The 17,152-nt window shown below is 39.8% G+C and overlaps 1 protein-coding gene across 1 annotated transcript in view; it reads right to left on the minus strand.

Annotated features, from left to right (window-relative positions):
* CDHR3 (cadherin related family member 3) overlaps positions 1-17,152 on the minus strand; it is a 57,803-nt gene that overhangs the window by 36,910 nt on the left and 3,741 nt on the right. Inside the window, exon 2 of the mRNA XM_027890090.1 lies at positions 14,554-14,838. The gene's annotated coding sequence lies outside the window, so the exon portion shown is untranslated. The remainder of the gene's footprint in view (positions 1-14,553; positions 14,839-17,152) is intronic.

Consider the following 17,152-nt stretch of genomic DNA (forward strand, 5'->3'; position numbering starts at 1 on the left):
CTGCCAGGTTGAGAGACATGAAGTGAAAGAGCAGCCAGGATTAAAAGAGAGCCCAGAGCAGGATAAAAATCATGTAGAAGTAAGTATACAAGCTGGTTAGGAACAGATGAATCAGGAAAAGGTAAGCAAGGCAGAAGTTCCCTGGCAAGAGTGGCAACAGAAGCTCTTACGCTGCAAGAGTCAGGATTGAGATTCCTGGAAATATAAAGCAATTAGATGAAGAGAGGTCAAGGCAACACAAGCAAGAATACAACCAGGGAGTTTGCAGGCAAAAGAGAGGGAGGAAAAGTTAATTGGAGCAAATGAAAAGGTCAAGCTAAAAATGGGGTTTTAGTAATTCTTTGGTTTTCAAGATTATTTGAAATCTGGACATTTTAAAGCAGTGCAGAAAACATTCACCTCTGAAAAAATGTCTTCTGGATTATCAGGTAAATGGAGAATACAAGGAAGATGCTATATCTTTCAAGAATTCAAAGAATCCTGGTTCCAAGGGAAAGACCAGTAGATTGGAGTATGAGAGACTGCACTGTCTTAGACTTTGATGCCAAGGGAAAGAACACAGAAAGTGAGGGCTATCAGGTGGGAAAGAGCAGAACTTGATGTACAAGCTTCCAAATGCCTGTCCTCAAAAAAGTGAGGGGTTTCAACAAAAACCAGCAGAGAAGTAGTCTACTTGTATAACAAAATGTGCAGGATAACAACATTCATCGTATTTCTATGCACTTAATTCTCAATTACCTTCCACCCTGTCAACATGAAGGAAATGTTCTCTCACTTTTCAAACATATCTGAGGTTTAGGACATAATTTTCCCATTAATGCTATTTCAGCCAGAGCAGTGGCTCTCTTGTCCTTAGCCAGCTCATGGGAAAGGAGACATTTTGCTCTTAGTCTGGTAATTACTCACAAAAAACTGAGCAGCCTAAGAAGAATTTTCATACACCTGCTCCAACCTCAGTTTATGAGTATTTATTCTTGTTATTGCATAAATTAAATTACTGAGACTATCAGGTTTTATTTTCATCTCCTTTCTCATTAAACAGTATAGCTTCTCCATTCACTGCCTTGGTAACATTTCCTAAAAAATTAAAACAGTACCTTATCATCCTACACCAAAACCTTATGCACCATTTCCTCTGATTTCTCAGCTAAAAGCTTCTTCTGTGCCATTTGTGAATGACAAGAACAAACTAAAAGTCATTGAGTACTATCCATGCTACCTTAATTTCACCTAAAGTGACTCCAGCCTAGCAAGGTCAGTAATCCATACAATTACAAAAAAAGGTCCCAGGCAGACATCTTTCTAACATTGACTTGTAGACATGTAAACCCACCAGTCACTCCCTTGATAATTAACCTGAGATGTTTGTTAACAAGAAGCGATTCCATCACACCAAGTGGTTTTTTGGGGATCCAGATTTAACTAAAGAACAGCCTAAAATCTGGGTGAGTACACATAGAAGGCTAAAAATGATGCTGTTGTCAGCGTCGAAAACAAGTTCTCCCACTGTTCCACCAGTTATACATCCAAGGGATGAAAGCATTTGCCAGAGAAGAAGGAATCCTGAGAGTCTGTCTTTTGCAACCAAGAATTTGAGCACTTATTTTAGGAGCACTGGGAGTATGTAAGGCATTAAGTTAGCAGAGATTGTTCTGATTCTTCCTATTCTCTCTGCTCCATCTTGACAAATGCGAACTGAGGCAGACAGATGATTACAAGGATATGAATTCAAGAAAACTCCAGAGGTACTTGAATCCTCCCTACAAAGAAGTCAATTGACTTTAACAAGGCCACACAGAAAGTCCAGAAAAGCCAAAGTTCTTGGTCCCACTCCCAATCTCAATCATGATGACTGTAAGACACCACGACTGTAAAAAGCACATTGGTTGACAAATATTTTTCTCTTTGCGAAGTTCTTGTGTTGGTAAAAAATATTACATTTTCTTCTGCCTTAAGAAAAACATGAATGTCAATGACAAGTTTCAGTATTCATTCAGCTGAGCAAAGTAGATGCTATCAGCAACTACTTTGTGTTTTGTGCTTCAAGATCAAAAACATGTGGTGGCGTGGAACATTCAGTGCCTGAAAGAAATTATGTCCCTCGTCCACACCCGACAGGTGAATTTTAATCAGGCGATTTGTCTTCCAAAGCAAGTTCTAATGCCAGTAAACATTCAGTGAAAAATGTGTTGAGACCAATGAAGTCTTCTTTCTGTGTTTACTGTTTACTGGATCAGGGCCTGAACCCATGCAATGATTCTTTGTATCTCATGATAGAGCATTTACTGCATATTACACGTTTGTCTGTTATTGCAATTGCTTTGCCACCCGAGCTGTTTGGTAAATACATATACAAGGATGTGAAGTACCAAAAGATGCAAATGCAACAAGAAAGAATGCTCTGGGTAAATATAGGTACACAAACTGAGGTTTCTATGTACACAGTGTGATGCATTTCACTTAGTCAAGTATTATATTATATCATCAAGAACTCCTTCAACAGGCTTTTGCACCACAAAACATACTATATCATCCCTATTTTTGTCAGCAAAAGGGATTTGATTATTTTTGCAAGAGCAACCTTGCATTTTAGCACAAGTAAAATATCTTCTGTTGACTTTGCAAAAACAACCCACCGAAGAATGTGCAACTAAAAGAAAAGAGCATGGTTGGGCACAGGCTGAGGGTTCAGGTGGTGGAGTTCACACAGAAGGGGACAGGGTTTTAAGTGTGAGTAATACCATTCTTTGAACAGAAGGAGTGAGAATAATTCACTACTTCCTAACACTGTGAAATTTTGTTGGTTTATGGTTTCAAGAAATTTGAGGTCTTTAGCTGGGCTCTGTGGCTCTCCAGGAGACCAGAGGAGGGGTATGTGAGGAGAGAAGGGCCTGTAAATCTGGATACACTCCAGTTTTGCTTTTACTGCCAAAGCTGTGGTGGGGACTGACCTGCACCAGGGCCCTGAGGTGGCACGGTGTGTAAGAAGGGACATTTCATTCTCTCTTTCTTTCACAGTATAAGCTCAGTCTGGCTCTTGGAGCGAAGTATGTGAGAGAGGATAATACTCTTTCATGTCGGACCTTAAATAACTGCAAGGTGACTGCTCAGAAGACTGTGCTTCTGGTGTTTCTGTGAGCTTCTCTCCCCATCAAATGACTACCCATTAGTAGTGCATAGTCTCAGTCCTACCATCACCATGGATCAGATGGCATGCAGCAGCCTGATACCACCTCAGGATTTGGTCTTTGTTTCTGTTTCTGCTCCATTCTCATGCTTAGCAATATCCAGTGAAGTAGTACCATGATTTACTCAGCTACAAGAGGGCAGACACTTGTGAGGCAGAGGATTAAAGCTGGGGCTGTGAAATATAACATAGTAAAGGGACATGATGGAGAAGAAGTTGGATCTCTGCTGGGAAAGTTGAGGAGTGGAAGAAAGAAAAAGGGTATATGAAGCTGGGGACATGGAGATGTACAATAAGAGGATGAGGGAGGCAGTGGGTGTGGTTTTGGGGTCTTTGCAATAAGAAGCAGCTTATCACACAGGGTTAGGGTCAAATTCATCTGGGTACAGACACAGAATCACTTTTTTACCATTGGTGAGTTTAGATTATGCTTATTTTATATGAGAGCAAACATGAGTGGAAAAAATAATTTACTTAAAATTGACATAAAGCAACATCATATTTGAGTAATGACTTGACTGAGTCTACCACCACATTAATACACAAAAGGCAGCAGAAAACCAGTGCAATATTCCGGATATAGATGTCATCACGTCATGGCTGGGCTTCGCAAATGAAGATTTGAGAAGGGCTCAACCCACACTTGCTACAAGCGCGCTGATGGCTAAAAAGGCCAATGCAAGGTAGGCAAGTCCGGTTGCAGAAGGCAGAGCGCAAAGACTCCCCAGGTGATATCAACAAGACGCGATTCTTTCTGCGTTGTCTTTTCTCCTCGAGAGTGATCCTGTGTGTGTTCCCAAAAGCAGCAGCAGCGTTATAGATGGTGGGTCTCCAGGCCTCCCGATTGGAGGCCAGGGTAGACCAGTGGTGGTGATCAATATGGCCAAGGCTGAGGGATTGTTTCAGGCAGTCCTTGTATCTCCTCTTCGGGGCTCCTCTCTTTCGGCAGGCAGTGGCAAGTTCCCCATAAAGCACTATCTTGGGGAGGCGATGGTCCTGCATCCTGGAGACATGCCCTGCCCAGCACAGCTGAGTTCTCAGCAGCCTGGCCTCAATGCTCGTGACTGCTGCCTGTTCAAGGACAGACGTGTTGGTCACATAGTCAGTCCAGTGGATATTTAGGAATGTGATGTAGATACTTGCCTGTGGATTTGAGCCCATAAGAGCTTTCTTAATGAAACAGAAGATCCCACACAGTAAACTTAGTGTCCAATAAATGTTTTGACAGAGAACTGTGAAGCTGTAAAGGTAGGTGGATGAATGTACAGAGATTAAAAAAACCCCTGCAGCCCAGACTGAGTTTAGTCACATGAAACCTATTTGTTATAATATGAGCTATGGGAGTGATAACTAGAAAACAAGGTCAGGATACGTCCCTTTGCTGTGTATGGCTCCCATTGACCACTGCTGGAGCTGAGGGAATATTGCCATCTAGTGCCACACAGAAATCCAGCTGTCTAAACAGAAAAAAGCCATTTAGTTCATGTAGGCACTGGTTACAACGCATCCTAAAAACCAGGGACATATTATGTGCCAGGAACATCATTTTGGTCAGTGTCTTTGCCAAGTTTGTTACTAAAAATGGTACATTTTCTCCTCTAAAAAAAATGACTGCCTTGTGGGAACTGAGTCACAATGCTTTGAAGGAGAGACCCTGTTCAGTCATTCAGAGGTTGTGAAAACAGTGCAAAGTATTCCTATAGTGCTTTAGCAAGTAACAGAATGATGGGATGCTGTTGAGGATGGGATTTACCTTGCCTTCCATGAAATTAATAAAACACAAACCTGTGTACGTTAATGTTATATGGTCACCCTAGGCTTTTTTTGGAAACAAAAAATTACTAGGGCACAACTGGTAAGACCAGTTTTTGCTGTTGTCTTTAGGATGGAAAGTGCCGTACTTTTGAAACATCTGTTTCCCTGCAGTGACAATAAAGAGGATTTGAGATGGCTAGGTCTGATGTTCAGAGCCCTTCAACCCCTACTGCCTGTCTCTCTGTACCATTTTTTAACCAAATGGACAACAATTTTGATGGCCTGTAAATGGAAAAATAAATACCACTTTCAGACTCCTAAACCCCATGATCTCAGTTGTGCAATTCTTATTCAGGGTGGGGGGACACATGTACTGACACAGGAGTTCCCACTGATCACAGTGGAAACAAGTGCTGGACTGTACCACACTGCCTTTGCTGACAGGCCAGCACACTGGACCATGGCACATTTTAAATTCACCTCTGTGTGTGCAGCAGCATTATGAAGTTCCTCCCATTGTCATGCCAGAAAGAGCCCTTAGGGGGGACAGAGCAGTTCAGTTCCCTTCAGCCAAGACCCTGCTGAGTGAGAGATGAGGGTTTTTTAATCAGTGCATATGTTTGAGATACTTTTAATGAGGCCATCAACTCACTTATCTATGCTACCAAATACATGCCATATTACAACAATTTTCAGTCATTGCCCATCTGGAGCAGATTCAAACCAGTGGCTGATTTTCAAAAGCAATTTGAAAATCAAAATCAATTAAGTAATCAAATCTTCCAGCTGCAAACAATGTCCAGAATTTCAAACCAGGAATGTCGTGTTTGTATATGTTAACTTAAAATTACTTAAATGCCCCTCCAGTACCTCTGTGTTAATTGCCATGTTGTTGCCTGTGATTGTGACTTTCACACTATTTCTACCCAGTAACCATGTAAAGAAAAGGATTAAGTCACAAAGAGAATTAGAGTCAATAATGTAAAAGAATATTTTCAACCTGAGAAGAGTTTAGACACTCACCACTCCTTTTTTTTTAATAGCATGGATGACAATTAAGCAAGAGATTGCTAAATTAATTTGCTTGTATTTTAAAGATTTATTATTTTACATCATCAAATATAAATCCTTTTCTTCACTGATTTTAAATATGTTGCAAAACATGGTATCTGAAGTTCCTTTAAATGAGGAATTATTTAGGTAATAAAATGCCTCACAATAATAGTAGTGTATAAAGTTACTGATATCAAACTCTGCCAGGGTTTTCAGGGGTATTTTCTTTGGTTTAGAGAGGTTCACTTGGCAAAGTCCTTACATATGGTATTAGAAAAGAAAAAGAATATCTGCACTGTCCTGAGTGTCCATAATATGAATCAAAATCCCATCTAAAAAGGAACCTGAAAAGTAAGGATGCTAGATTTATAAACAGATTTTAAAGCACCTAGAAATGTAACTTTCTAAACCCTCACTCTTACCATCTCAGTTCCCCATTACTAAGTTGAGCTGAAAAAAATCTAAGCTAACAACTTCCAGAAATAAATAGCTAGAAGCTGGCAGCAAAATCTGGAATTCCCTCATACCTCTTATCCACAGGGACACAGACTGACCTTTCAGAGGCAACTTAAACCCAGCTGATTTCCTCAGGCTTTTGCCTGAAACGAAGCCTGGCTCAGTCAGTTTGAGTGTTCTAGGCAGGCAGGAAAGGATTACTAACATTAGCTCAATATCTTAATTGCTGTACTTAAAAGGCTGCCTACAGCTGTATCCAGCACAGGGAGAAAGCTCTCGCTGATTTCACTGGGATCTGGATCAGTCTTTTAAGTTTGAAGGAGCTGGGGAAGTGACAGGAAGGATGGATGTTTTACCTGCTGGTACAGACTACCATGACTATACTGACGTTGGCATCAGCGAAAGACTTTGCCTTTACACCAGGACAGGCGGTTTTAGGAAGCTGTGACATGAAATACATTCACAAATTGTTTTCCTATGCTAAGGGGCAGCAGTAAGATGACATGCCAAACCTCTTTAAGAATCGAGAGGTGAACACCCTAAGATGTCCACACACCCAGCAATTAAGTTGGATGGGTAATCTTAATGCAAAGAAGGGTGATGTCCACACACGTTTAATATCAGCACCTATTTATCTTTTGTTTCAATCAACACTAACAGCAGGTAATGGGGTTTACCTGTTCTGCTTTACTGATATTTGCAAACCTCTGAGACTGTTTTTTCACATAAAACATTTTTCTGAACACAGGCTTTTTCCTGCCAAAACCAAACTACACTGCACAGTCCACTCTGTTATTTCACACCATTCTAGGCTATCCCAGGCTAATGTGCCCACACAACTGCTGGTGTTGCCACACAGGGAACTGGGTCCACAAATTGAGTCTGGATGAGAACTGAGCGAGTGGGTGACACTGCCAGGAACAAATGGCCAGGAAATAGGGGTCTGGGCAAGAAAGTGCCTGTGGAACTACAGCCTGAAACACTCCCTTCCTTTGTATTCAGAGGATGTGGAGTAATGCTCATCCAGGTTGTGGGATACACCAAAAATGGGTTTTAAGGACTCTGAAACCTCTAACGTTGTTGCTGTTTTGTGACTACAGAAATTTAGCCTTGCTTCTGTTTTTAAAAAGAAGTGCTAAATGTTATATTATTAGCTTTTTTCCTGTTGAATTAAATGTTGTGTGAAATAGCAGAGGGACAGTCACCATGTCCTAGCTAAATGGTTTGTTTGTAGCAAATTATTTTCTATTCTTGAGCAAAAAGAATATAATCAAGTGTCAGAAACAAACTACATCTTGACAGATTAGCAGGGTTGCTGCTGTTAAAATAAATTTGTTGCCATATTTGTTTACAAAACTTATTTTTTCAGGGATGGGTGAACTTCCTGGAATTTGTCAATCTTTTGAATAAATATTGTGGAAGATTTGTAAAATGAGAATTAATTAAAACTTTTCCTATGAGTGTAAACCAGACATTTTGCTCAGTGTAAAAAAATTCCCTGCAAGCCAAAGGGAAGCCTTCAGGGGGGTGAACAGAGAGGCAAGGAAATTTGAGCACAGCCTTTCCTTTCCAAACAAAATTTGGGATATAACAACTATGACTAATACAGGAATTGTAGTTTATATATTAGATGTGATACATCCCTTTTAAACTTTCTTCACAGTTCTGAACTGACCTCCAGACGTTTAACTTCAGCTTTCAAATCCCTCAGAGGTTTGTTTATTTTCCTGAGAGTCTTTTTGGTTTGGCTGCTTCTGCACAATACGTGGCAGATGTGCTCATTTCTGGACGTGGAGCTTTTTGATACTGACTCCTATATATGATTTGTGTGACTCCAGGGAAGGCAGTGTTAGCTTGGATGGGGTGGTATCACCATCTCAGACAAAGAGATAAGCTTGCTGTCGTCATCCATGCATTCTGCTGGGGTAACTGAAGGAACCAGATAATGAAAGGCTTATCCTAGTCAGGGAGAAAACAAGGACAAGTATTTGCATTCCACCTTTTCTTTCACTGCAAGTTGGGTTTTTGGTGGAATTGGGGGAGTTTTATTATTTTTGTAAGTGATAAGGAGGAAAAGATTCTTCATTTATGAAACAGTAAACAGTAAATCTTTAGTTCTTTCATGTATAAAGTCAAGAAAGTCTCACTAAAGATCCTTAGAATGATTGGAAGGAAAATCTAAAGACAGTAATGTTTTTATAATAAAAAGACAAATATTTTCCAATTTAGACTAAGATTTTTTATTTTCCCCCCTGCTTATCCCCCACCCCGGTAAAATGTCACCAACCTGAGAAATTAGTCTTTGACAAAAGCCTTCGATGCTACTGTTTGTAAGATCTTGTTTCTGACAAAGCCAGTAACAGACGTCCGTCTGCAATGGACAGTCAGCCAACAGCAGCTACAACTTGAGGGACAGCAACATCACTGTCAAGGTGAATTAAGCACACGACCATAGGTGGGTCCTACAAATAAGTTACAAAAGAGGTCATGGACTTAACAGAAGATACAGGATTTTAAACCATGTAGCATCCAGGTAAACAGTCTTTCTTGGATTCTTTGTATCAAAACAGAGGGATTGGTTCTTCCCAGTCACCTTTCCCTAAAAAATGTCCAGCTTTTGAAATTACCATGACTGGTCTTAAATGTTTGCTTAGTCAGATCTACCACACGCTGCTGCTGTACTAATTAAATTAAACTCCACTGCGTCCATCCTTCCAAAGCCTTGCTGGGTGCATTTGAAAAGTGTTTCCCACGGTCATGTGTATGAAGCTGCATGTTGGCAGGATGGATAAGCATCTCCAGTTTTAAAGACAGCCTCAAGCTTTTGCTTAAAGAGGCTAACACTGCCACTAACAACTAGGAAATCCTGGCAGATAGTCCACATGAATTTCTCTTTCTATATTTGCACAATGTCAAGCACTATCAGCACTGAATAAATAATAATCACAGAAACCTGGAGTCAGCCAGGAAATAGATATGAATGAGACATTCATATTTTAAAACCTGAAACTGCAAAATTATCTTGTTATGATTCTGGGAAAACTATTCTTTCCCTTTTCTCATCTTGTTTTCTTTTCCTAAAGAAGAAGAAATGCTAATACTGCTGCTGAAGGTACCAAAGAGAAAGTTTATTTGGTCCTGTATTACAGAATGAAGTGTCCTGCCTGCTTAATACATAAAATCCCTTCAAACAGCAATATGAAGAACAGTCCTGATTTTAAATCCAAATAAATCATTTCTAACTAAAAAAATTAGAAATTGAATACAAATGTACTTATACCATGGGAGAAAAAGGGAGAGTAGCTGAATAACAGTTTCACCAGACAATCTTGCTTTAGATAATATCTGGACAAAGACAACATTTTTCTAAATATGATTGCACCTCCCTAATGAAAAGGACTTATATTAGTCATAAATCATTAAAACAATGAGGGAAATTCATGAGGAATTTAGTCTCCAGCTCTACAGAGATAATAATAAAGGGTAAAACAAGTTGAAATTGGGAACTCTTATTTAATTCAGACTCTTGGTAAACATTCAGGGTTACTCTTTCTTCACAAAATAATCATTCATGTCTCCTTCTCTGTTCAGATGTAGGTCTATAGTGTACTAAATATACTGTATTTTGATGGTTACAGATGAGAAGAAACAGATTCTTACTTTAAAATCCGGGTTTATAATTGTTGACAGGGGTACACATACAAACTTTTTTTTCATATATTGGTCATCTTTAACAGAAACACAAAAAGATCCGAGGAATGTCTCAGTACAATCTAATTCGAATTTATTCCAGAAGCATTTGTCAGAAGATATTATGGCGAGGATTATAAAAGAGAAGAATACACTGAAAACACAGAATGCCAAAAATCACCATCTGCTGAGATGATGGGAGTATCATGCTCAAAGCTGTTAAGGTGTTACTAGAGCTGTTGCATGTTACAACATTAAACAGTTAATTGCAGTTCATGGGTTTTAAGTAAAAGAACTGGGGACTGCTTTTTACCATAGCAACCACAAAAAAGAAATCTCTTCCAGCATGTATGCAATGTGCACCAACAAAAAAGCAAAGAAAATAAATATATTTGGAATTTGGTTTTTAAACTATAATTATTCGGACAAATTCCTCTTTCCAAATTTACATTCAGAGCATCCTGGGGGGAATTAGATGTTCATTCCAAATTTATCAGATGTCTCCTGAGGGACAAGAAGATGTATTACATTCTGTGTCTTTTCTCACTAACAATTGTCAGGACGACTCCTGCTGCTTAGGTAAACAGAGTAGGGGAGTGAAAGAATAGGAAAGAAAGGAAAACTTCTATCACCTCACTGAGGTGTGGCCGCTTGTGCTGCGGGCAGGGCACAGGTATAAATGCATCGGTCAAGGTCCCATGTGTACTATTGTTTACCTTTTGCCACTCCAGCCATTTCTGCTGTGTGCTGAGGTCAGCCTACTTGTGCCCTTTGAGCATGAGGAAGCATATTATGGTGACAACATTTCTGGTTGTTTAATCCCAGGTCAGGTCAAGTTTGAGAGGAGGACAGGAGACAAGGGAAGTAAAATGACAGTGATATCATCATCATTCCTTAAATACTAACACATAACATTTTGATACCAATGGAACTTCTTATCCATGCTACTTTTTGAAATAAAAAAGCCCAGCAAATTAACTCAGGCAGTCACCTAAAAGGTGAGACAGGCAGGTGAAAAGTAATGAAAAGAGAAAGAGGCAGGTCCTGCTAGTTGCTATCCCCAGAGGATACCCCGAGGGCAGGAGACAATAGGAAGAATTGTATTTCACTAGCCCTGAATTAACTAAAGGTTTGAATATGGAAATGTTTTTAAAACATCTATTGTAACTGCTGAAAACAATTATGTCTGTGGTATCTGCCAACTCTCATAATTATCTGCTGTTGTTTTAAAAATGTGTATGGGAAATTTTGCAAAATCTAGGACCAATAATCTCATGGCTGACACAGCATGCTCTTAGACTCTTACACCACAAATGTAGTGTGAGAACTGAACAGAACAGTTGGCCACATTAAGATTCAGATTGACAAAGACAGACTGAGGGGGGGTTGTCAGCTGATGCAAAAATTTCCATAGGCAAAAATATTAAACCTGAATACACGGAGGAATTCACTCACATGTGAGTGCTTTCAGGACCTAGAGATGCCCTTCGAGTTTTACCTCTGCAAATCCAGAAGACGTATGTTCATGGCTCTGTGCACCCACAAATTCTCTATACAAGACTATTTCTACCCTCTGCAAGGTAGACTCTTCTCTTTATTTCAAGAAATTCATATTGTACTGCTATTAAATCTTGTGTTTATCAAGGTCTTTTCACCACCATAACTCACTCTGTTTCCATATAGCCTCTAACTTTGTATTTGTTTATAACAGCACGATGTAAGTTTTGCCCCATCAGTTATGGAAATCTTTAGAAATATTTTGAAGTGCTCAACTCTACTGTGACATGAACACATAATTCAATAAAATGCCCCTGTTTATGCTACTAGTAGATTTGACTGAGTTGCATTAATTGTGCTAATTATGATGATATGTGAGGACACAGAAAAAAAGGGCTCCACTGCTCTTATGAATGGAAGATTAGATACCTCTTGCCATAGAGAACTGACAGTCAATGTATGCTTAGACATATAACCTTACATGAAATTTTTCATCCCACTCTACATAAAGCATTCTAATTTTGCTAGCTTTCCTACATCCCAGGCCACAACTGTAATAGTATTTTGAAGTCACCAGTAGCTGCAAACGCAAAACTGCTCCTAGTGCAGAAGGAAAAGTAGGCATTGTATTATCAGATAATTACAGTCCTTGAATATAAATATGAACGCAAGTAAAAATTTAGGAGTTCAGATTTAGTATCAGAATAAGACTATAATTTCCCACAAGGAGGAAGACTTCAATTCCACACAAGAAGGAAGAGGAGTTTGAGTACAGTTAATGGTTTGAATTTGGGTATTTTCTATTCATCCCTTATTAGTGTTATATATTATTCAGCAGAATTAAACACAGACAGTGGGAATCCACAGATGCCCACTGTCTCTTAAAGGAAAACACTTTATTTATCTGTCAATTAAAAGATTTGGGAAACAACAGCAAGTTCTGGCTATAATTTTGCATCAAATGTGTATCTGAAGTTGAATTACAAGATTCTCAAATGCTAATTTTGTAACTATTTTTAGTTGTGCTTTTTTTCCCTAAACCACTATTGTTCACTTTTCATCGGCCTTGTAACTTTTGCATATACCAGATGTCACATGCTGAGTATCTACAAAACAAGACTGGATTCAATGCACAGAGCTGCATCACTGGGTGTTATTAACCAGTTAAAATGTTTGATGGCCATAGACATACAAAGATTCTCTTAATCTGAGCCTGCAAAGTTGCAGCCTTAGCTCTGACATTTGTCAAACCATAGGTTTCCAACAAATAGAGTAGCAAAGGACATTGTATTTACATCATTAAGTGGAGGATTTAATTAAAAAAATTAGATTGTGAAATTGTAACTGAGGTCCATCCACATCTGGTCTCTGCAATCATACTGCATTTTAAAAGGTCTGGTGAAGAGTTTGATGACAGAAGTGCAGGGTGGCCCTTGAGAGGTTTATGCATGAAAGCCAATGCTTAAATAATAAACCTATTTTTTACCTCCAGTGCCTTTAGCTGTCAGGCACATCACTCACTACACCCCAATTCCTGCTAAGGCCTTTGAGGGTGCAGTGGGAATCTTATTAGGACAAGGCTCCTCACAAAGATAGCACCAGGAGCGTGAGGAGCTACAAAAGAATTCCCTGTACAATAGATGAGACACAATTGATTTCTGGCACTCCACTTCCAGCCTCAGCCAGAAATACAAGACGAACAGGCTTGTTTTCTTCTGTGATTTCAACATGTCTGCTTCCTGTATGAGCTGGAAATAGGACATACCATAACAATTGTCAAAACATTTCAGGAGCTCGAGCAAGGTGTGGTTGGAGCCAGCTTCTGGAGTCACCGAGGGCTTGGGGAGCCATGTGAGCAGGCTGGGCCCTCTCTGCTACCTGCTGATATAGCAACCAAACGTGACCCCACCAAAGGCACTGCAGTTTGACCCTCATTCAAACATCTTGTCTGGATGGCCCCAAACTTTCACAGCCAGGCTGAAGGAACTCAAGTGTCTCGGAAACACCAAGGGACAGCCCACTCAGGCTGAAATCTGGCAGCCCTTGGGTGCCTACCCTCAGCTCACTCATGCATGGTGCCTGGCCCTGCCAGGGATGAGTCCCTGCTTACAGTGGGGAACTGCAAGCTCTGGGAGAGGGGGACAGTCAGAGCACCAGCACTTGTGGAAAATAGTGGGAGGGGAGGCAGGACCCTGAACTGAGAGCAAAGGGCTCCAGCCAGGGCCAGAACATGGCTGGGAAGGACTGCTGGCTTCTCAGGGAGAGGCGGAGGAGAGCCGGCTGCTGACAAGAGGGGAGATGGAAAGGGCACTTTCCTCAAGAGTTGAAGAAGCATTTTAGAGAGGAGAAGAGGGCAAGTCCAAACTGCTTTATGATGGGAGGCACAGATGTCTGGTGGGACAGGAAGAGAGGACTGGGAGAGACATATGGGAGAGGCCTGTCTTCCACTGAGGGAAACGGGAAAGGAGAGGAAAGGCTCCTAACTGCAAAGGAGGGAATAAAAAAGAAGGGCATAGTAAAAGACATGGTAGCCACTGGTGAGGCAATTGAGCCCAAGTGGGACGGTGGGGGGTGTGGCTGGGAGCAAAAAACAGGACCCAAGCTGGTGCTTCAGTGGACTAATCTGGCAGGAGAGGAAAACCCGACCTCCAACATTAGGGTAAAGTAACAGAAAAATGGGAACAAAATTCACAAAAGGGAAGCATTTGGGAGAGAGAGAGAGAGAGAGACAAACAGGAGAAATATGGCATCTACACTGAGAAGGAACTGAAGAATCTTGGTTATGATAGAGTGAGGGAGAAGAGCTGTTGTGTGCTGCCAACACACGCAAACGTGGCTGGTGAACGGAAAGTCAGAATATACATTATTCATCAGGGCAAACTAAATTTTTAATGAAAGAATACTTCCATGCCTACCTCACGAGAAATGTGTGAAGATCTTTGGGGACCATGTTCTGTGGGTTTGGTTATTCACACGGGCATTGCGAGAGAGCAAAGCACAGGTTTTTGAATGCAAACTTCATACTGGGGCAAGGTAACTTTGATCATCCACAAGTGGTTTTATATCTCAAAATATAAAGAAGTTTGACACACATCTTTCAAAAATGCAGGTAGCTCTTCCAAGTTTCTTTTCTGTCCCAACTGGATGGTTAAGAGCCTTCCTCTAGAATCTGGATACGGCCTTCAAAAATATTATTGTTGCTGTTATTTACCAAAAAAATGTTTCAAATTAAAAAACCAAACATAAATATTCAGTAAGTAAATGTGATTTTCTGCTAATAATTTTAAGAAGCAGTAAGAAACACACATTGATGACTGTGTTTTAAAACAATTTCTCTGTGATCTTTCCTGAGTACCTGTCAATACAGGGATACTGAATTTTAGCCTGTTGAGTATTCTTTGACCTTGCATTCATGTCTTCCTATTTCCCAGATAGATATACTATCTACCCCTCAGTCTTCAGAAGTGAACACACTTGTCTGACCTGGTCTAATCCTCAGTTTGTTGCCACAAGTCCAGTCAATGAAGTGTTAGGCAGGGTCCTCGGGTAGTGTGCTTTAGGACGAGAGTTTGAGATCCATGTTTCATACAGGTTATACTATAGCACTGAGACTCCACCTTCAGGTGAAGGTCAAGACATAGGAAAGATTCTTGAGGGAGAGAAAATACTAGAAACAAGATGGTCTGAACTGAACTTTCAGAGAGACTCCTGGCTAAAACCTGAAACTGTTGCAGATTAAAATAAAAACCAAACTGTTGCAACAACAACAACAACCAAACAAACAAAACCCAAAAAACCCACACCACACATTTTCGCTTCTTCCAAGCAGTTGGTAAGTCCTTGCGTCCAGTGAGGATGCAGATGTGGATCTTGAAAAGACAGTAAAGTACTACATTAATGCACTTAGACTACAGTCAATACTTGGGCAAAATTGCTTAGAACAAATTTAGACACTGGAACCAAAGTATGTGCAATTTTTTCACAGTGCTTGCATAATTCTCTTAGGTTTGAAATGTGTAGTAACTGTTGATTCCCATCTCTAGTTCATAGCTCATTTTTTTGGTAGCATTTTTTTTTCTTTAAACTTTCCTGACTTCACCATAATAAGTTACCTTATTGTGCATTGTCTCTTCATAAATCTCTGCAATACACCTCTATTCCCCATTTCATCTGATTAGTGCTGCTGCAGTGTTTCAAGCATTGCTTTGTTTCGTGTGAAGCAATTTGTAACCCCTGTTTGAGAAATATGTTTTTGTTTGGATACAAGAGTATCTCACTTAGAATTTCTTTTTCAGTTCTCCATTTTTTCTGACTGTTTCTTTTTTAAGTGCTGGCTTCTTTGGCTAAGATGGAACTGAAAGCATAATTCAGATTTTTTTGTGTGTGTTATTTCAGAGAACATTAAAAATAGATTTCTCTGCTATAAGTGCCTATTTAATATAGTTTTCTAGCTCAAGTCTTCTATGATGGCACTCACACACTGTTTGAGACACCTTCTGAAATTACAGAGAGATAAGAAATAGTACAGGGAGTGCACTTTTGGCCAGAATCACTCTAGGGAGACTGGCCCAGAGTGGCTTCTACATTTGGCTTGCTAAGCATTGAATTGTTTCAATGGCCATCCTGTATGCATCTTTTTGCAGAAATCTAGGTATAGGACTTTTTTTAAAGTATCTGTTTTATTTCATTAATTCAGCTACTCTAATTATCGCATAGCATACTAGGATGTTACATTGTATTAAAAAAAAAGTTTCAGAATCAGTTTCACCAGAGAAATGCAGGACTATCTATCTGATGCATTTTGCACTTTCTCAATACAAACTTCTCTGGCACCCTGAGGTGTTGCTGTAGTATTAAATAGAAATTTCATTTACCCACTCTAGAAAGAGAGACAACAGATCGATAATCTACGGCTGAAAATTAGCAAGAGTGTAAAAATCCACTATCAAAACCATTTGCACACAAGTCAACATACACATTAGTTTTACACTTCTCAAAATCCTGGAGGAGGATTGAAGTTTTGCTGCTGCTGTGACTGATAGACAGCTACTTTGCCGGTGCTTTTCTTATGCATCACTGACTATATTTAAGAAAGTCTTGTGAGTCATTTACTGTTCCATTCCCACCAAAGTAGATACCTGGGTTCATAAAACTGTCTACTATGTAATAATTTCTGCTATATAAGATAAAACCACTATTGTGGTAAATCCATTGCAAAACAGGATCCTGAAAAGTGCTAATGAATTTCTTGCCAAACTGCTTAAATCGTAATTACTTTGTCAGAAGCATCATATGTTTATAATCTTGTTATGATACTGAAGCCTTATACAGCTGTTTTTTTGTAACACTTCTGTAGCCAGTTTAAAGCCATCTGGTGCACGTATTGCCAGGTATACACGATTTTGTTGTTGTTGTGACTACATGTGCACCCTCAGCAAACTCGTGGTATTTTCTCAGTGTATGACAGTAGAGTTGAAACGGGATCACATTATTATTTAATTGTACACAATGACT

The sequence above is a fragment of the Empidonax traillii genome, unplaced genomic scaffold (assembly GCF_003031625.1).
Source record: "Empidonax traillii isolate 1590-97213 ecotype Southwest subspecies unplaced genomic scaffold, ASM303162v1 scaffold277:size2070623, whole genome shotgun sequence".
In the NCBI taxonomy this organism is placed as follows: Eukaryota; Metazoa; Chordata; class Aves; order Passeriformes; family Tyrannidae; genus Empidonax; species Empidonax traillii.